Source organism: Gallus gallus, chromosome 10, assembly GCF_016699485.2.
Source record: "Gallus gallus isolate bGalGal1 chromosome 10, bGalGal1.mat.broiler.GRCg7b, whole genome shotgun sequence".
NCBI classification, from domain to species: Eukaryota; Metazoa; Chordata; class Aves; order Galliformes; family Phasianidae; genus Gallus; species Gallus gallus.
The window spans coordinates 3,030,856-3,052,548 of record NC_052541.1 but is presented as its reverse complement, the minus strand read 5'-3'; the positions used below and the strand labels follow the sequence as shown (position 1 = coordinate 3,052,548).

The following is a 21,693-nucleotide window of genomic DNA, read 5'->3' as shown; positions in this document are numbered from 1 at the left end:
CTAATGTAACACTGCTCTAGGCAGCCACAGTGCATTAGCAGGCAGTGGGAATAAAATGAATGCATCACGCTGGGGCTCTGCTAACTTTGCAGTGGGGAATTCTTCTCTCTCTGCTGCCCACTCTGCATAAACGCATCCAAAGCGGAGCTGCTGCTCTGGCACTGCAATCTGATGGCTATTATTCTCTCAAATCCCATTTGCAGGTCATTTCTGTATGAACTGAGCTGCTTGAAACCCTTCCTGCTTTTCTCCATTTAAAGCTCGGGGAAATTCGAACAGCCCAGCACCAACTGATGGGAATTTACTTGAACCATTTATTTAAATACTCATGTTTTGGTGTTGCTGCAACTTAACAGCTCGGATTGGTTTCATGCCGACTTCTTTGGCTCTCTCTCCTTGAGATAAATGCATTAGTTTGCTTGGTGCTGAGAAGTGTGGCTGAAAGAATAATGCCCATTATTTTCTTTTATGCTCAGACTCGTTTCCACATAGAATTTGGAATATTACACAGAATTTATACAGGCAGGAAAATGCACACCATTGTGAAAATAACTACTTTAGGTTTGTAAACGTTTTTGCTTGTTTACTAAGGTAACCATAAATCCTCTCTCCCCGTGTAATTGAACAAATGTGGATGTGATTTCCCTTATGCCAAGGAAGCAAAGTGATTATTCACCCACCTTTGAGGAAGGCAGTTAAAAATCTGTCTATGCAGATCAGACTGAAGTTCTTTTATCTCTCTGCGTACCAGATAGCACCGCGAATCAAAGCACCGCACTTGTCAGCATCTTCTTCCGTGCCAGAGGGCTGAGAGGGAACTTGACCTGAATAGGAGAGTTTCCCCAACTTTTTTGTTTTGAAAATGATGACAGAGCACTTCGTTTGGTGCAGACAGCCTCACTTCCTCAAACTGGGCGTTTCAAAAGCAGCTTAATGCCATTCTCACTGATGACTGCTGGAGAACTCCCTTGTAGCAAACCAACCAACTAAAAACCAACAGGAAATTTGTTGGCTGTGACAGGGCTTGCAAGTAATGAAGTTTAACATAGCTTGGATCTCTGTCCAAGAAAGGCAGAAATGACGATAGCTGATGCTACCACAGCAGCCCCCCCATAAAAGTGCAGGTCCCAAAAGCAGTGACAAAGCCTCCCGCCCAAATGTGTTCTCCTCGTCTTCATTGCCCATTGCAAATTCTGACTTTGAGAAGGTAAGCCTCAACTGATGGCTTCTGCTTCACGGTCAAAACTGCCAAAAGCATCAGGGATGTGCATTTGTCCTTCTCCCTTTCAGCAAAAAGTCCCTGAGCTATTGCTTTGTAAGCTGGTAATGCCTGGAGACCACTGCAGCGCATAACAGTCCAAGATGCAAATACAATGGAGAAAGACGTGTCATGAATATTCAGTCTTTCGCTTTGTTTGAATGGGGATTTAAAGCCCAAAGCAGTTCCAGCATCTGGAAGCTCTCAGCCACCACAGCCCCGAGCCCCAAACAGCCCCCCGACGTGAGGAAAAGGGCACAGCACCCAGCTGCTGCCTGCCAGGGGCACCCCTCCAGCTCTGGAGCATCCTGGTCTCCTCTCACAGCACAGGACAGTTCCCAGAAGATTTCTTCCTCTCTCAAGCTAAAGCAGCTTGCTGAGCAGTAGGTTGCATTACCTGGCACGCAGAGTGATGGCAAAAAGAAATATTCTGAAAAAAAAAAAAAATCACTGCTGCTTCTTCTCCTCTGTTATTGAACAGGAATTCAAATGGAGCATCCTCATTTTGGGACTCGCTGGGTATGTGAAACCTGGGGAGTTCTCTGACACAAGTACAGATCTCAGCCTGCCTTCTTGCTTCACTGACCGCAACACTGATGGGGTTCTTCTTTAGCGTAACATACACTTTCCCTAATTCTTACCATTAGTTATAAAACAAAAATCACCTAATTGCTGTAATTTTAAGGCCACTAATGGAGACTTAGCTTTGATTGGGTGTTACGGGTGACACAATGAGAAGACAGCCTTTGCAACAGAAGGTCTATAGTTAGACACCTTACACACACGCACAGTGTTAATGGTATAAGCAATGCTCCTTACCCACGTTGCCTTTATTGAAAGTGAAGTTGCTCAACACAGTTACAGATGAAAGATGGATCAAAGAAGATTCACTCGCTTCCCTGCCTTTGCTGTCAGCCTCGTGGTTCTGCTTCCTCTTCTGTGCTCAGCATCTCACTAGCACAGCAGGCAGCTCTCCACTTCTGCCAGGTTCATTTTCTGCCTAGTTAGTGAGTTAAATCAGCTGACAAAGCTCAGAGGTGCTAGCACCAACCCAGCTGGGGAAGGAGGGGAAGGGCAGAACAGAGCGTGCAGAACTTCCTCAGCAACAGCAAGTTGCTAGGTTGGATTACGCCCTCATAGATAACTTCACGTTGAGAGTAATTCTCGGGTTGTCACATCAATCTTAACCCTATCGCTATTATCTGCAAGCCATACACTACCTCACCGTGGGGCTGCAGTTTGTCTCTAGCATTAGAGAAAAATCCAATAGAACTGGAAAAGCTGATAGCAAATATTTCAAGTGTAAGCAATCCTCATCCTCTTCCTCATCTGCCCTGGTTGGCCCAAAGCTGTGCCAGTGGAGCAACGCGCTCGAAAATATGAGCACTGAAAACCTGGTGGAATGCTTCAGCTGAGCAACCACAGCATGTATGAAGTTCAGCATCAAACGATGCACCAGTATTTCGTGTTGACTTCTACAGTGCCCCTGAAAAAGGCTGCGACCGGCACATCTACTGGCTTTCAGGAACTACATCTGAAAACCTTGTTTCATTGAGGGAAGCCTGAGCAACCAAGAAGGCTGCCTACACCTCCGCAGCATCCCTGCCATGAGTATGCCTTGTTTACTCAATACTTTATTGCTTTAATTTAACCGAGTAAGGAACTGACCTGGGCTAAATCAACACATGGATTTCAAATAAACTCAAGAAAATGAACTAGAAAGTAGCAAATACTTTAAATTCAACTGGCTCGTGTACCTCTTTCTTATATTTCCCATCTCTCTTACTTCCAGGCAGAGCCTTAGTTTCTAGACTTTGGCTCCATTATTACTTGTTCAGCAGAAGAATGAACTCAAGCACTCCTACCCTTTCTCCACCAGCTCTTTGCTCCTACGCTGGCCTAGCCAAGCCAACAGCAGGCAGCTGGTCATTTCTGGCAGGGCTGCCCTCCTCCTGCTGAATCACTTCCCGACTCGGTTCACCACGGGGCTGCACAAACACACGGGTCAGACATCAGTGGAAATGAGTGACCAGCAGTGCCAGGAAGGTGAGCCGTACCCAGCTGCACTGCCACCACCCATACAATCCTAGCTACGATCTGCCTCGCTCTTACACAAGATAATCTGAAGGAACACTAAGAGATGGGAAAGCGAGGGAGGTAGGGAGCAGACTGAGCATGCAAGTATTTAGCCAACTCAATATCAAAGTGATCGCTTTTGTGCACTCCTTACATCACACAAATCCTAAGTTCTGGAGGAAATTTAAACATATATCAAATAGCATATCTGCACTGCCTAAATGAAGTCAAGACCTATAGAACGGGGCCATATAAAGTCACCTAAACCACTTACCACTGCTCACAGAGCAGCTTCCCCACATAGTCTGTTAAATTCCAAGCCCACAGAATTACCCTCTCAGTCCTGCAAAGAGCAAAGTCCTTTTTGTGAGTAACGCCACTGCTGAACCTCTAAAGAAAGAGCAGCAAAGTTAAATGCAAGAGTTTAAGAAAATGCCTCGGTGTAGAACTACGAGCGTTTTTGGAAGTGGGAGATGGATGCAATTCAGCATTTCACCCTCGCTTTGGTTTCTAATTATGTTCTCAAAGATGCCCAAGTGCCTGCTTGATGAGTTACAGAAGAGCTAAGTGACATTCTGGCAGCTGCTGCAGGAACTGCTGAATTCGTCCCTCGATGCCATTACGCACCAGTGGGTGTCAAGTTGCATGAATGGAAGGGTTTTCCAAGTTTCCAGCAGTCCACCAGGCCCAGCAGGGACAGCTAGGTGGTGGAAGCCAAGCTAAGAAAACCCTTTTTGATCCCTGAAAACAAGTTCCGAGCGTTCGGTTGGCTTGGAAGGCTGAAATTTCCATAGAAGCCTTCTCCTGAGATGGTCCATGTGGCTAACTGCCACGGAGCTCTGCATGCTCCCTGGTCCCAGTATGAGGCTGGGGAGGCTTCCATAACGTGGTGGCCTCCAACAGAACCATTGACACACCTCGGCCTTTGACCCCGGCAGTTCCCTTTAGCCAGTGCAGGCAGACTGCAGGCCTTGTGTCCCAGCCCATGCCCTAGCACAACCATCCCACTGTTTCACTTGGTGTTTATTAAAAACGCCTGTTTATGTCGCACCCTCCTCCTCCCTTTCCTTCACTTTCCATTGCACATTAGTTTAGGTAGCAAAACATCTAAGCTGCGTGGTTGGAAACGCTGGTTATAAACTACCAGTTTTTATCCTAACAGTAAGATTCGATGACCATGCTGTTTCTTTTACCCCATACACAAACTACAATGGACACAGGAGGCACTGACACGCTGGGACCTACAGTTGCTCTTTTACCTAATCCCCAGGATTTCAGCAGTCAGATGGATACAGCGGTGGAAGGTTCCACGCTTATGACTCATGCTACACTTTTTCCTCTCTCCTATTGTTTTGCAAATACTTGGCTTAATTTAAAATCCATTTTAACCAGAAGCTTCCAATTGCAGCGGAAACTTAACAATCATACAGTGCAGATGAGTAATGCTTCACGGGTGTGCCTCTGCAACATCTTCAACTGGTCTTCCTCCGTTTGGGCTGCCACGGCCCTACCCTCATCGCTGCTCCTGGGCTCCTGGCCTTGGCTGAGTGTGTGCCCAGGTGCTGGCATGAGCCCAGGGGGGCAGCTGGGAGCTGGTGGGGCTGATGCAGGGAGCTGGAGGGATGGGACCTCCCTGCAAGAACCGTGTAAGCAGCAAGGCAAGACTCATGCTGCTTCCATCAGTAATGATGCACAGGGTAACAAACATCCCCAGAAATAAGTGCACAGAATGCACAACGTTCTAACATCACGTCTCCATGCAAACTACTTCCATCAGCCTATCATCCTTCCTCAGACGGGGAAATTCCCACCAAGGCATCAATAATAAATGCATTCAGCTATCAGTTTACCTACTAATGAGTAGCTTTTAGCACATAGAGCCCACTCAGGTCTGGTCTGGAACACGAGAGCATACTCAATAATTCAGAAGACTCAATTTTATCTCCAAAGATAAGCAAACAATTTGATATCCACTCAGATTTCCAGACCAAGTGGAGGTACGGCATTACAGAAGACATTAGGATTTATCAGGCAATAAAACACTCTCAACATGTTCTTCTGTGGAATGGGTTATCCACCTTTAAAAGACCATCTTACTAGAGACTAAACACCAGGGACCTTAGGAAACTTGTACTCTCGAAGATTATAACAATAAAGATTTGAAAACTGTTCAATACTGCAGATGCTGCAGATCTTTTCAACTTGATATACTACATGGACAACGCGTAGGTCTGTTCTGGTTGCACACAGTATGAAATATAAACATCCTACACGTGTTAAGACAAAATTCACACCGAGCGTGAAATGCTCTGACAGTACAATACAGAGAAGTGGGTGATAGGAAATAGCAGCACGTAGACTTGCACTGGGACTAAACGCACACCTGGCAAAACAGAGTGCCTCCAATTCTGCGCCTGGCCATGGGGGTGATCCCTGAGCCAACCACAACCAGCAACACAGCAACTGGCGAGAGTATTTGGGGAAGTTACTGTGCCACAGCTGGGTATAATCCCCCACCCACCCCAGTTATGGCCAGAACTGGGGCCCAAAAAACCAGGGGCGCTCAGCTACTGCTCACACACCCGCCCCTCCAGACCACTGGCCATCCACACAGCCCTCCTTTGCATGCTAACAGTGCTTTCCTTCATTAGCTACCCATCTCTCATTACTTTAACATGTGGGATAAAAATACTTGGAACACAGATGTGCTTCAGAGCCCACGCCTGCTCCACTGCCTCAAAAAACACCATTTGGGTGTAGATTGCTCTGAAACAACAGCAACTAAAGAGCATACAGTTTCCTTAACTACAATTCCCTTTTTATAGAGGACCCCCTTTAAACAAATCCCTTCATATTACACAGGCGGTGAAACGTGGAACAATGCTGCCTTTCTGAAGACAAATGGAGCTGACATTTGTTCTGTCCTCTTACCATGCTAATATTTGCCTTCTCCAGAAGCCTTACAAACAGCACAAGCAGTATCTGACTGCTGTGGTTATCTGAAACCATCTGGGGGCTGCAAGTGTGTGGGGGGGGGGGGGGGGGGGGGAGGAGGGCACTTAAAGATCATAGAACAGAATAGGCATAAAACAAGGAAGGGATAATTAGAAATCCCTTACCACAGTTCATGCTTATTCTTCAAGACCACTGAAAGAATGGTGAGCACAGAGGGGTTTGGGTGTGTTTTGTTTGCTTGTTTTTGTTTGGCCTTTTTTTTTTTGATTATTTTTGTCACCATTCCACTGCTAAGCCGACTTTTTAAAGCCTCCACTGATTGAAATGATGGTCAGCAAAAGGACAGAATAAAGCCCTGGGGACCCAGGCAGCTTTCTGTTCTCTGCTACAGGCAGCACGTGGCGTCAGCAAGAAGAGTTTGCAAGCAACCAGGAGTCAAGATTTGCTAGGGTCAAACCCAGCCCTGTATCACGGCCTTTACCTGGACAAGCACTCAGCTCACAGCACACATTCATCTCAACACACAAACGCTTTTTCCACACAGAATCACTTTTTCTAGCTTTCAGAAGCAATATGATTTTTGGGAACCGTTCCACCCCCAACAAGAGCACTGCGATCAGCTCTCTGTTCTAACACAAATCCCATCTCCCCAGCAGCTCCTGCAAAGCAACCAAACCACCCCGAGCTCTCTAGTGAACCCACCTGCCAAAGGAAACACACACACACCTCTCAATGGGAACAGCAGAAAACAGAGTAGTATTATTTAGTAGCAATGAAGCTCAAGTGGGCGAAAAATATTCTTGCTCTTCTCGGAGTGCCAGTTCTCCAGTGCCCGTATTAGTTTGCTTCCTTAAACAAGCAGCATTTACCCATTTGGTTTTTATCCCCACAGACTTTTATCTTCAAGTATCTGTTATGTAGATTCCAGCAAGTTACAGATGATCTACAGTAACACTTCAAAGGCTCATAGTTGAGCGTGTGGAAATTACACCGTGAGGATGTTATTCTCAATTTCCCACTGCAGCATTTCCTACAGTTCTACTGACCTCCAAGTTGCACATGCACACTGGTTTGGTTTTGCACGTGCCTTGATAAAACTTGCCATGTAAAATCTTACAATGTGGACCTGTTGGGCACTTCCTAGCACAAAGTGATGGGCTGTATATGCAAACTCTTTTGCGCTGTATGTAAGCAGTGAGTACACACACCAGACACAGTGACATGGAGGAGCACACAGGCACACACCAGGGCACTCAGTGTGTCACCTGCCTGGCTTACATCAATCAGAATGGACATCTTCAGAATGGCTTGGAGTATTTGCCATACAACTGACTTCCAGGCAGTTTAAATGCTGCATTTCACGAGCTATCTCCTTTATTCAGCCACTGACAACCTTCATCTGGATCTTTTACACGGAGATTTTATAGGCATTTTGCGACGCAGTTTGGGGCACCAAAGCATACAAAACCTCGATGCTTTCTATGTTTTCTGATGTGCAGTTACTGTACACAGCAGTCATTAAGTATTATCTTTAAGTTCTGTGTTTTAAACACAACGCATAATGTAAACGCCAGAGCCTTTCCATCTGTACAGACACGCTTGGTGCTGCTCCCTCCACTGTGCTGGAATCAGGTAGGAACTGCTGAGGCACAACTGCTGAGGTGCTCCCGAGGGACAGCTACAGTTCCACTGTTTAATCACTCCATCTTTCCATTTTGTTAATCATGTAGCTGAATAAGAATGATCTGATAGTACTTGTGCATTCATTGTAATGAGTCCCTGGAAAGAAACGTCAGGAGCCAAGCATGCCCAGATCTCCTGAACGAGCAGAAAAAGCTTCTGCACAAAGAATAAAAGCATCTTCAGTCTACGTACACCAACACTTTCCTTCTGATCCCCAATCCCTGTTCTGTTCCCAAGGAAGAAGTGAAAAGCTTCCACAGCAAAGCAGGACGAGCAGTGCCTGAGCTAACCAACCTCCCAGCCCAGCTCCCCTCCCAGGCCATAGCATACCCATCTCCTTTCTTCCAGCTGCTGCAAGCCTTGCGTAACAATGCCATTTCCTGAATTCAGACCTCTACAAATAAACCTTAAGGCTGACTAATGCTTTCTTCCCTTCAGAGAGGCATCCGTATAAAACTGAGGTCTTCATGTTAACCCCAGTGAAAAACACCCAATGACATTCAAGAGAACAAGATAATGTTTTCATAGAACCACCATAGAACCACAGAATCCTAGAATGGCCTGGGTTGAAAAAGACCACAATGCTCATCCAGTTCCAACTCCCTGCTATGTGCAGGGTCACCAACCAGCAGACCAGGCTGCCCAGAGCCACATCCAGCCTGGCCTTGAGTGCCTCCAGGGATGGGGCATCCACAATGGTTTTGCACACCACAGCTGTAAAAGGTTAATTGTGCAAGGAATGGTAAGTAAGGACTTGAACAAGGAACAAAAGGATACAATCTTTTAATGTTCCTATCTGTCTCAGTAGCAACTTTTTATGAGCACACAGCAAAATGCATATTAGCCTGTCCCCAAAACATCCTGCTTAGTCATTGGAGCAAGTGCTCAGCGCACTGACAGTCTGAATTATTTAGTGCAGCAAAAGAATGCTGGGACCTCAGTAGTCCATGGCAAGATGAAATGCCAATTAGTGGAGACAGCAGAGCCAAAAGCACACTGTGCCAAAGCAGCACTTCCATAAGGAGCAACGGACAGAAACCAAAGCAACATGAGAACATTTCTTTAAGGTGTAGATTTGCCACCCACGTGAGAAGCTTGAAACCAGCCCTTTTGGTTGAAGGGAGCATCACTCTGACTTTACATCTCTCGTGGGGAAAAGTAGCTCAGGAAATGAATGTGTCCCTGTGAATCATTTCGGTCACAGAACCAACGTTTACCACTACAAAAGCTTCTGTCCACCTTTTCCAAACACGGACAGGCAGACTTGTATCCACACCCAATTCTTATCTTTCCAACCCAACATTTAACATTTCCCAGTGGCCGAAGCACCTCCATTTCCCCACAAGTCCAAAACAAAAATCTACATCATAGAAGTTTCATCTACACCAGACCCATTTCTGCATCACCTATTGGATAACCGGTCTGATTTTATGTAAGACCCATTTACATCTGGAGTGTGGATATCAAACACAATCCATTTGTTATGCAGTTGGTCTACGCACGCATTTCTGCGAGCACTGCTCTGAGCTTTTGGAAGAAGTTGGGTATGTTTTGAATCATCCCAGCTTATTTACCACGTAATCCACCTGAAGAACATTTGTTCCATTCACGGACCACATACCTGACAGCAGGTTGTCCCTTGTTAATGTAAACATTAAGATGCTGTTTTTCCCTTCCTTTCTTTCCCTGGTACCCCTAATCTGTTTAACTGGAACGACTGGAGTGTGAGTTTGCAATGAGTCAAGAGGAAAACGAATTCACCCCAGTCCATCTCTGCTCAGCTGGAAGTGGAAAACAGCTGGATGTATATGGGGCTGCCCATTTTTATTGCAAACATATATAATAACCCAGGAAGGAAACAAAACAAATGCAAAGTTACCAACACAGTGCTGTTGCAGCGCATTGCATCAGGAGGTATTTGTCATCCGAGCCTAATTTTCTTGGTTAACGTGATATTGGGCCTATCAAAATAAAGCACCTTGGCAAGGTTATTTAGCTGTTTCACAGACAAAACCTGTGAGAACCTGATGGTAAGCAGACAGGCTTTTATTCTGATTTTCCTTGCTAATGTGAAACCTGAGAGACGATCCATCCACTGCAGCAAGTCACAACTTCCCTTGTGGAAAGGGAACCACTCCAAATACCACAAAGCTGATTAAAATCTGAAAGACGGGGCAGCCAGGAGAGAGGCAGCCTTTGCAGACAGATGACAACCAGTTTATTTGACAAGATGGGCTTCTGTTTCTTTTGTGCAGTGGATAAACAGAGAAGAGCATAAAGGTACACCAACGAGTGCTTTCCCCACGCTCTGCCCTATTCCCGCTGCACAAAGTTCCCAACATTCTGAATAGCAGAGATCATCGCTTCAAACCTCCAAACCCCACACAAAAACGAGCTTCCCAAAGCTGGGGCACCACCTGCAATACACACGGCTAACAAACTCCGCCTGTGTTTTCCAGTGCTAAAAAGCAGATGTTTTCCCTCGCATTAACACCGCGCGGCTATGAAATGACCAGTTTAGCCTCTGTGCAAAGAAAGGAGCGATCGTAACGGCTCCCTTAAGGCACAGCTTCGAGGTAGGAGGAGTATTAGCTCCATTTCTTCCCCAAAATGCTGCAGAGAAAGACGAGAATGAACCAGCTTCCAGTTGTCATGTTCCTCATCTGCCTTGTCTATACATGGCTTCCCTCCAGACTCCTCTGATGTGCTCTTACAGCGCAGCCCTCCGCTGTCCTTCCAACACGCACACTGCACCCTGTGTGGTCTGCCTGGGCGAGTGCAGGGGAAGCTCGCCGGGTTTCAAATTATTTCTTCTTTACAAGCCAGGATAGCAAAAGAAGGTCATTTCTCTTAAAGAGCCCACAGGAATCTCGTAGTATTCCAAATATTTATACTTACGTGTGAAGATGGACGTATGTGCGGGATGTGGTGGGGAAACCTGCGGTTGCATATTGGTTTATTTTGGGCAGGGGAAGATTGCTAGTTTCCTACCGGTGTTTTTTGCTAGATTATTTTGCAGAACTGCCTATAGGATTGACTGCCTGTTAGAATTTGAGAGGATTTAACTTGCGGAGTTCACGGAGCAGAAACAAGTCGTGACTGTAATTAGTCAACAGTAGAAATTACCTGAAGGGGAAAACAAATCCGAGCCGTTTGGAGGTGGGAGGAAAAACAAATGAGCACCACCGGTCCATTTCAATGGAAGAGAGGGAAACAGACTGCGTTCAAGCACACAGGGAACGAGGGGGAAAAACAGGAAGAGGTATATAAATAAGGGGCAGAGGAACGAACAGAATGAAGAGTGATTGGGTAACAGCGGCGAGGCAAAGCGGGCCATCTCGGGGAGATCTGATCTTGCATGCTAGGAATTCTTCAGCACAGGGCAGACAACAGCAGCACACAGCTTCACATTCACAGCACGCCGTCTCGCTGGGCGTCAATGCTGAAAATAACTGCGCTTTAACCACATCCTACATCTTGTCACAAAAGCCACATTAAGCCTACAAACGTTTAACTGTACTTTTAAACAACAAATTACTGGCTTAATATCTCCAACTTTTTGTTAATCCACGTGAAGGCAGAGAGGTACCAGCACAACCCAGCAGTACAGGCAAATAATGCTTTCTCTCATGTTAAACTCAACTACACGGCTGTTGTTTCCCCACCCAACCCTCCAAATGCTTTGCAGGTTTGCTCCGTGGGGTCTGATGACCTGAGGAGCAGTGAAATGAGCTGTTAGAGCCTCGCTGAGCTCCCTCCTGTCCCACACCCCAGGCACCAAGCACACAACAGTCCACGTCTGCTCTCCACTGTAGTCCCACGCATTCATTTCTGCACAAACAAGGGGGCAAGAAATTGCATAATGCTGATGGGAACACAGAGCTGGTGGCTCAGGAGACAAAGACAACATATTGCTTACCTTTCTCACCGCCTCTTGGGCACCTCGGTGCTGCTGACAGCCTTCTGTGTGGTTAAGTTCGCTACCATAAGCAGTCACTCGGCTAACGAAGCACCACCCAGCACATCCCCAAGCCTTCCTGAGGCCCATTTCTTGACAGCTATACCATTATGTGTGCTGTGTCCCTCCTCTGTGCTGGTATCGATGTTTGGGAGTCGGACTCCTCACCAAGCCAGTCAGGACTGCACACTTACTGCTAAAACCTTCATCCTTCCCTGGGTTTATTTCTTGCTGCTCAAGCACGTTGAGATTGGAGGAGGGCCCACAGGTGCTGGTGAGAAGGGAAGCAGCAGAAGCACACAGCTGGAGAGAGGAGGGAAGATGGAAGGAAGAAGGAGGCTTCTATTTTGGGATTAATTTAGGTGCTGTCTCATGACACAGCTGAGAAGAGGAAAGGAAATAAGATCTATAAAGAGAAAAGTACTGCTGCAGGGTAATTAAGACCTAGGAGTAAACATGCCAAATGGTGTTTGCCACACGACAACAAACAAATGTGAATCAGAACGTGAATCAGTGCTTGAGCAGAGGAAGGAATGTTTTCTCTGCTATTCAGGAAGCACTTCAATTGTTTGGAAAAGGTGTGAGTCATTAACTCCAGCATGTACAAGTGAGACATCCAAAGCTATAAATACCTGACATACTTCAAGGGCTCTCTGGAATGGAACAATGGAAATCTATATGTACTTTTTCAAAACTGCAGAAGCACGAAGCCACGCATCGCCTCACACAATTTGATTTGTTGTGTTCGGGCTCTTCTGAATTGCATTACCTGAGCATGAAGAGCTATAACCTTGAAAGGTCCAGTTTTCTTGCTTCTGACACTTAGGATAGCTAAACAGCTATTTAGGGGATAGAAGTTGTGAGACAAAGGCACGTTGACGGCATGCTAATTCAATGCAACACTTTTGTATCTCTCAATCTGCAGCCTACCACAGCCATCAAGGAAAATTACCTTTCTGATGGCAACCATGAATCCCACGTGCAGCAATGTGTCATGAATTAAAAAGCTCTCCTCCGCATTGATTCCACATCTCCCTGCAAGGAGCTCAGCACCACGGCACTAAGGAAGCTCCACCGCAACCTCGCAACATCAGCTTTTATGACAACCATAGGATTATTTGGGCTATAATATACTCAAGCTTTTCTTAAGCTGTTTACAACTCCTGTTTATAATTCCTTTTTAATGCTGGTAAAACATGGCTTTAACATCAGGAGTTTCCATTCCCAGCTTCAAGCCACCTCCACACCACACACTGTCAGCGCATTATGGTTATCATGCCCTGCAAAGGGCTTGGCTCCAAACCCATATGCAGCCAGTCCAGCTGCTTAGAGCCAACACTATCATAAAGTATAGACCCAACTCCTTCAGATAACGTTTTACTCTAAGAAAGTCATCTGGTTTAGATTCTATAGGACTCCTATACAATCCTTCTAGAAAAAAATACCATCTCTCCGCATAGCTCTTCAAATTTATTGCTATGATGCCTTCTATCTTGGATAAAGAGTCCAAAGAACGCAGGTGGACTACATATGATGATGCCACAGGCGCCCTGCACAAAGGGATAAAGAGCATCCCACCAGACTGACCTTGCTTTTACAGCACCGCAGTCAGCGCACACAACTTCGTTAGCCAGGAAAGCAGCAGAATACAAGGAAATATCCCTTCCTTTGCTAACAAGTTGCATTACATGCTGTCATCGCTGAGGGCAGGCTGTGAGCTGCTGCACGCTGTCCTACAGTGTTCTCAGAAACTGGGCAGCTTTCTACATGCTTCATGCAAAACCAAAGCTGCTTTAAAAGCCTAGCAACCTGGAACAAAAATATTCAAACTCGTTGCTTCAGAGCAAATAAATCAAGCAACGCTGCAAAGCCCATCACTGAAAGTTTCTGCATGCCAGAGCTGCTCAGACTGCTATGTGATAACAGAACGCACTGCAACTGCAGCTGGGTTATCCACTGATATTTGTACGCAGTCGCCAGGCTAAAGCTAACAATTTGTTCAAGTAGAAGATGCTCAGAGAGCATTTAACTGGCGTGCTCTGCCATTTATACATCTGATCCCACTCACCGCCCCTGGAAGCGGAAGCAAACTGCTGCTGTGCTGAGACCTGTGCAGTTGCCTTTGTGAAGTGTCCAAAGGACAGTGAGGCTTAAATAGCTGCTGTGAAGTCACGCTCTGAACCTGTGGCACATCTCATACAGCAGCTCTCTAACGTGGCGGCAATAGGAAGAGTGTTAAGTTTGCTTCACTTGCAAGCAATCCAGGCTAACAGTAGAGCTTGTCTCACTGGAATCACAAATCACTTAACACCGTGCAATTCAGAGAGAAGTGAGAGGACATGGGATTTCCACAGCAGGGCCCCATCAGACTGCTGGGTCAGGGAGCCATCTCCTGTCATCTCCCTGAGCGCACACCTTGAGCTAAAATGCATGAACTGCAAAAGTTATAGGCAACAAAACACACGCACAAAGAAATCCATCCCAACGTCTATGAGAAACGCCGTCCATCAACCCATCACAGTGCATCCCACCTGCCTCCCTCCGTGGGGCTGAATTCAGCAGCATCTGCCAACTTCCACGGACAGAAGAGAATCTGTTTACCGACTCATAAGGACAAATTAGACACGCATCCAACCCAAGTGACCGCATTTGGCAAATGCTACAAGCTTTCCTGCCACCTCTTGTATTTTATTGAGTCAGCTTCACATTTTCTCACTACTAAGAAATGGCCCACCTTACTCCAACACATCCCCACACCTCCAAGCACACTGCCCTGTTTTTCAAGTATTTTTGAAAGATCCCTTCAACCAGAACAAGTTTAGTCCTTACGCAGTGCATACTTGTTAATCCAATCTGTCCTTTCACAAGAAAATACTGAAGTTCAAGCCTTTGAAGCTCACTGGACGAATCATTCCAAACCAGTATTATGTTATAATCACAGATGTTAAAGAAATAGGATAAAAGAACTCCTAGGGAAAAAGCTGACCAAAAAAGATAAGTTAAAACATACATAGCAACAACCAAGAACCAAAAAAAGGTAGATCAAGAACATGTCTACTGAATCTCACAATGCACGAGCATTTCACTGGAGAGAAAATAAATCTGAAATTAATTCCATGTTTATGTACTTGATTTTGCTACTAATGGTGCTTTAACTGGCTTCAGTCTATTTGAGATAGAGGTGCCACCACTTCCAGGGCCACCCGACCATCTTCACAGCCAAGAATTTCCCCCTCATGGCTCATGGAAACTTCTTGTTTGCAGTCTGTGCTCTTTACTTCTCATCCTCTCAATCCTGAGACGTTACACTTCACCTTCTCCACAGCCTCTCATGGAAACAGCTGTGACGTTCCCCCCTCCTCTTCCCAAGCCCCCCAAAGCATCTCACGGACACCACGTCCCAGCCCTCAGACACTTTGCTAGGCAGCCGGTGCTGAGCTCTGGCAGCTCCCACCCTGCTGAGCACAGCCTGGACTGCAGGTGTGCCCATGATCCCACAGCCAAGTGCCAAACAGGAGGCCAAACATGCTGTTAAACTGCTGGCTCCCGACTGCTACCAGAGAACAGCCATAAATGCAGTCTCCTTGAGTGTAGCTGTCCTGAAGATAGTTATTCAGAGCAATTTATAACTCTGTGGTTGAAGTGCTAGGAACACAAACTGTAGGGCCTGTTAGCCATGCCTTTCAAACTTAGCTTTGCACCCTAGAGGTGGTTGGGTATACACTGTGGGTACTACCACAAGAGTCTATCCAACATTTTTCACACAGAGGGTGGTGATGCACTGGTGCATGTTGCCCAAGGAGGCTGTGGATGCCCCATCCCTGGAGGGATTCAAGGCCAGGCTGGATGTGGCTCTGGGCAGCCTGGTCTGCTGGTTGGTGACCCTGCACATAGCAGGGGGTTGGAACTGGGTGAGCATTGTGGTCCTTTTCAACTCAGGCCATTCTATGATTCTATGATCTAGCTCAACCCAGACATCCAATTGTTGCAGTCTCCATATAAACAAATCCAGACAACCATTCCGTAGGTTGTGATGCACTTTACATATCCCACTTAGGCTCCTATTTGCGTGGTACTGCTCCTGTCAGCACTGACACTGCTGTCAATGCTGGCAGCGCAGAAGCAAGGCCTTCAGTGCCCAGGGCAGCCCAAAGCAAGAGGCAGCAATGTACCTGGGAGCTGGGTTTGTGCAGGATGGGCACGGTGCTGAGCAGCAGTGGCACAGCCGGCTGCCCTTTGCTCAGTGCAGCAGCTTCTGCCTTAAAGAAGCGGGTTCATAGATCTTCCCAGCGCACCCACGATGCGTGTTGTCTCACATCACAGTCACCTGAAGGATGGAAAGCACACAGCACTCAGGAGCTGGTGGAAGGTACTGGGAAGGAAGGAAAAACTTGCTCGTGTCAGGTGGAGTGGTTTACTGAGCTGTTGCGTTCAGGCTGGACATCAGGAAAGACTTCTCTGAAAGAGCAGTGATGCACTGGCATGGGCTGCCCAGAGCAGTGGTGGGGTCATCATCCCAGGGGGTGCTCAGGAACCACAGAGATGTGGCACGGAGAGACACGGTCAGTGCACACGGTGGGGGTGGGTTGGACCAGATGGTCTTGAAGGTCTTTTCCAACCTTAATGTCTCTATAAGCCTTGATAAATCTTATTTTCGGGCAGTAAATGGCCTCATTTTCAGTACTGGTAGCAGTCACAAGAGATACACTACGGTCAGCAAGAGTCACCACAGACAAGACAGACTTTTGGGAACACATCGGTGCCTCAGGCTCTCAGCTTTGCCCCGTTCCATTTTTCTTTCATCTCGGTAAATTATTCATCTTATTAGTTCCAGTTTTATCTTTTGATCAAGCTTTTGTAATACAGAACTTGGAAATGAGTTTCTTAGAGGGACAAGAGCTGTCAGATGGTAACCCATATCAGATCAAACCCAGCAGAGTGGTTTTTAGGACAAGTCGGAGCCAAAGCTGGAACCTCAGAGCGTACGTGCAAAGTATTATTCTCTAAAAACCACAGTGTTGACATTACAAGGGAAGAAAACTGAGGAGAGATCGTATCTTCTGAGCCCCCGATCAGATGACTGTAATTCACCCACTGACCCACCCTCTGCTTCCCCATAGAGACAGCAGTCTGGGCCAGCAGCAGCTTGCGGATTTCAGAGCGCTAAGGGAGAAATGGGAAGGAAATCCAGCAGTGCAACCACATCCCCGGGGGACACAGCAACACTCAGAGGTATTTTAAATGACTCAGTAACTGCACAGGTTTTTTTTTTTTTTCAGGTATAAAATGGGTCAGTGTGAAATTACCCCCGATCTGTACAAAGCACACAGAGCACAGGGCTATGCAGTGTCGGCAGGACCACCTGGTTTCCCCCAGCAAACTTTCCTCAAAGAAGCTGTAGGATATCAGATGCCAGTATTTCTGAGATGCTATCTGGCAGCTTCTCGACTTTGAAGCACTCCAGTTCCCGTCCCGGTGCCTGATTTCCATTTTACACATCCTATAATTGCGTTTGTCCTCCCGTCCTTGCAAGCTGACTTCTGAAAGATCCCCCATCATTAACACGTCTACAAAGAGCAAACCAAACCGCTCCCTTTCCAGGTCCTTCAGCTGACATAAAGTTATTAAAACAATCATTTTCCTTACATGCTCTGGAAAGTTGGAAGTTGCCTTGGATGGCTCCTGTAGGAGGAGTCACGGGCTTGGGCACGTGTGCTGGGAGGGAGGGGGGCTCAGCGTTGGCTCCATGCCCTCCACCTGCAAGCCCTGGTTGTGTGACTCGCTGTTCTCTTCACCTTCTGTCTATTCTTGGCCATATTTTAACTGCTAGAATTTCCCCCTGCATATTCGGGAACTATTCCTTGTCGGCTCTTTCCAGAAACACGCAGCTTCTAGGATTCCCTACTACGATCATTTTGCTTCAGCTTTCCCAAATCCACATTTTTTTCTCTTATTTTCTTAAAGGGCAACGCACGACCCTTTCTATCCAGGAATGCCGACACGCCAACACCTCAACCTGCTAAACAAACATCGGTTCAGCCCCCCCAGGACAAAAACCCGGACAAATCCTGCTGAGCTGAGCCATGCCCAGTTCATCATGCAGACCCTCCTGCCCACGGAGGTATAAGCAGTGCCCACCGCTGTGCACTGTCCTCGGCCATTCACCGCCTCGCCAGTCTCAAAGTGAAACCGAAAAGGGAGCCGTGCACGGCGTCTTATCTCCGTTTTTACTATTAGCAACTTTCCCAACCCCTCTGTCTCTCCGTTTCCAAGGCTACAAGTGAGGCACGACAAAGGCAGGAAGAAAACCCAGGCACTTTTTGGCTCCCAACTTGGTTCCTTTTGCTTTGTTCAGCCATCTTCCCTTCCTACACTGCAGGCTTCGCTCTCGCAGCCATTCAGACACTTCAACAACTCTGCGCAGCCTGTCGTTTCTTTGCTGATTCCAACCAGTTTTGCCAGCCTGGATTTGTTCGCTCCTTGCTACGTCCACTCGGAAATCGTGAGGGAAACCATACCCTGAGATAAGGGAAACCATACCCTGCCACGCACCTAGAAAAGAAAGTTAAACCAAACTATTCCCAACCGTATGCAAATGACGTGAGAGGAGACAGGAAACCACATCTGAAGTGTAAATCAAACCCATTGTTTTGCTCCATTTCTGAAAAAAAAAAAAAAAAAAAAAGCCCTGGAAAATGCCTCCCCGCCCCCGAACCTCTTGGTTCCCCGCAGAAGGAAGCAGGCAGAACCCAGCGCTGTCCCCCCTCTGCAGAGCCGTGCTGACGTCTCCCTGCCCTCCTCCTTCCAGCGGGATCGCAGTTTGCCAGCCTTGGCAGCCGGCGCTGTATTGAAAATAGAACTGAATCCCAAAATGTGATTTGGCAGCAGCTGCTGAGGCGCTCAGTAAGCCCGCTTCCCCCTCTTTTCCACTTCCTTTCGCCCGTTTCTAATCTCAGGCAGAAAAGCTCTCGGACCTCTTGCAGAGCAACCGCAGGCGCAGCCAGCAGCAGACAAAGAGCCCCAAGCGTGCCAGCCTGCACACGCCGTGGCAGATGAGGGCACGGACCCGGCGCTGCGGGCAGCTGCTCTCACCCTCACGTGCTGCAGGGCCTGAAGGCAGCACCCCGCGTGCCTCCCAGCCCAGGGAATGCTCCAAGGAGACCTCAGTGCGGCCTTCCAGCACTTCGGGGGCTCACGGGCAGGATGGGGAATGACTTTATGTGGTCTGATAGTGGTAGGACGAGGAGGAACGGCTTCAAATGAAACGAGGAGGAAGTTATTCGCCCAGAAGGCGATGAGGCCCTGGCACTGCTGCCCAGAGCTGCGGGTGCCCCATCCCTAGAGGTGATAAGGCCACAGACGGGCAGCCTGAGCTGCTGGGAGGCACCCAGCCTGCAGCAGGGGGTGGAACTCGGTGAGCTTTAAGGTCTTTTCCAACCCAATCCACTCCACAATTCTGTGCTTTATAGATATTTACAGGGAGCACACAGCGTGTCCTCTCACATCGGGTGAGCGGAGCGGACGTGTGGGATCACTGCTTCAGGGGTCCCGCATCTCTGACAGCCCCAACCTCTCATAGGAAGCACTGCGCACAAATTAAACCACCCAAAACACTCACCACGTGAAAGCAGGGGTGGAAATATTCCCCTTGTTCAAAGAGCAGAGGGACTTCCCAAGCACTCATCGCACACACCTCCTTCCCTCTATGCACTAAGCTCCAGAGCTTCTCCAAGGCAGCCCTGGCTGTCGGCACCAGGAGGCCCATCTCACAGACCCAAAGTGCCCATAAGCCACTCAGCCCAAACCAGAGAGCCGCTGGGGATTCCTACTCAGGGAAAAGCCCCATGAAGCTACCGAGCCCACTGAGGCCTGTCAGCTTTTCCTGAAAGACCTCTAAAGCCCTCGGTGAGTCACACTGGCCCACGCAGCAATCCGGCACATTGTTCCCATCTGCCCTCCTCAAAGCGTGTCGTGCTCTGTCAGTACAATACCACTGTACAAACAGCTGTGGACATGCCAAAAGTCTGTGAGCGAGCCCGAATCGCAGCACTGTGTATGCTTTCCAACCCAACGAGACCTAAATCAGGCTGCTATAAGACAGCCGGGACTGCAAAATCTGATGCAGACTCAGAAATAGATCCCTGCGATGAAGTATGAGCCAGATGAGAGCAGTGCAGAGAGCCCCGCTTCCCTGCTGCAGGATAAGCTGACAGCCTGTGGGGCCTGGATGGGAACTGCTGCACTGAAGTTACAAAAAGCATCCACTGCTTGCACCGAGCTCTTTTAATGCACATCTCTGCTGCTGACACCACTTTGCCTTTTTTTTTTGCTGTTATTTGCATCTCATTCAGCTCCACGAGCGAGAATGCATGCATTGTCCAAGCATTTGTCACAGTCAGCATTCTGTTTGGTATGAGAACATCATGCCCTACTTTATACGTTCGGTACGTTTTTCAGACTTCAGAAAGCCTATGTTTCCAGGGTGGCTGCTTTCTGTCACTCGTCCTCACCCTCTCTGTAGCTGTGAGCACCAGAAGACCTGAGCGCATCTCTGCAGTCTGCCTCGTCCCCTATCAAAGCAATGAAAACGTGATCTTGAGGTCAGTGATGAAACTTTGCACAGCGAGGCTTCCTTACCCAAAAAACTGACTTGGAGACAAGGCAAAGAAAAAAGCCACATTCACTCTAGGCATTCCCCTCCTATCTTAGAATGGGAACTCCCGATCAAATCTGAGAAATAAGCACCAAACGAAGCATCGCCCCTGCTTCCAAGACTTTCCTGCTGCTGAACAATGCAGAACCTAATTCCAAACATGACTCCCAACTCACATGCTAACCTGAAGCATTCAGACACGAGCAAAGTAAATACTAATCCGCAGGTCTGGCTGCAAGCTCCTGACTGCAGCGCAGCTCTTCCAGCCAAGGCAGAAATATTTAACCAGCAAAACCCATTGTTGCTCAGAGCAGAGCCCACCATGTGACCAACACATGTTTTGACAGCAAGTAAAACAAAAAAAGATGATGATACAACAGCCACAAATGGCCAGACCTAGCAGGCCAGGATACGCCTCTGGAAATACTTCACATGGTAAGACCATAAAGCTTCATCACTGGAACTAAAGACTTAAACCTCTCACAACAGAAGCAGTAGCAGCCCAGCTGCTGGGATCAAAATACATACCCACGCTGTATTATGGCAACTAAAACAACACTGACTGCAGTTTGATGCCAGGCAGCAAAGTGAACAAGACCATGGCGGTATTCTGGGTCTAATTTTAAGCTCTGAATAGCTGACTCCAGGCAAGCTTTCTATTCTCTTCTTTGTTAAATCAGCCACTGATGAAGTAGTTGTTTGACTGGAGATGTCTTCGGCTGATTTCTAAAGCCCTTTCCTCCAGCTGTCCATCTGCTTACAGTGCATGCACAGCTGGGATGCTCATGAGATGGCTCCTAAAGCAGGACAACATCTTTGAGCAAACCCATCTCACGGCCACACTCTCTTCTCCTTTCATAGAATGGTCTGGGTTGGAAGGGACCTCAAGGATCACTAAGCTCCGACCCCCCTGCTGCAGGCAGGGCCGCCAAGCTCCATATCTAATACTAGACCAGGCTGCCCAGGGTCCCATCCAGCCTGGCCTTGAACACCTCCAGGGAAGGGGCATCCACAGCCTCTCTGGGCAGCACCTCACCGCTCTCACAGCAAAGAACTTCCCCCTGACATCCAACCTAAATCTTCCCTCCTCCAACTTAAAACCCCTTCCAA

At 47.6% G+C, this 21,693-nt stretch overlaps 1 protein-coding gene across 12 annotated transcripts in view; it reads right to left on the bottom strand.

The window, feature by feature from the left end:
* PEAK1 (pseudopodium enriched atypical kinase 1) overlaps positions 1–21,693 on the bottom strand; it is a 92,267-nt gene that overhangs the window by 63,732 nt on the left and 6,842 nt on the right. For 2 of the 12 annotated variants that reach the window (XM_040706168.2, XM_040706171.2), the window contains exon 2: positions 16,103–16,257. The exons of 9 other annotated variants lie outside the window; for them this stretch is intronic. The gene's annotated coding sequence lies outside the window, so the exon portion shown is untranslated. Of the gene's footprint in view, positions 1–11,891; positions 12,207–16,102; positions 16,258–21,693 lie in introns of those variants that run through there. One more of the 12 variants, XM_046898870.1, reaches the window with a different exon arrangement.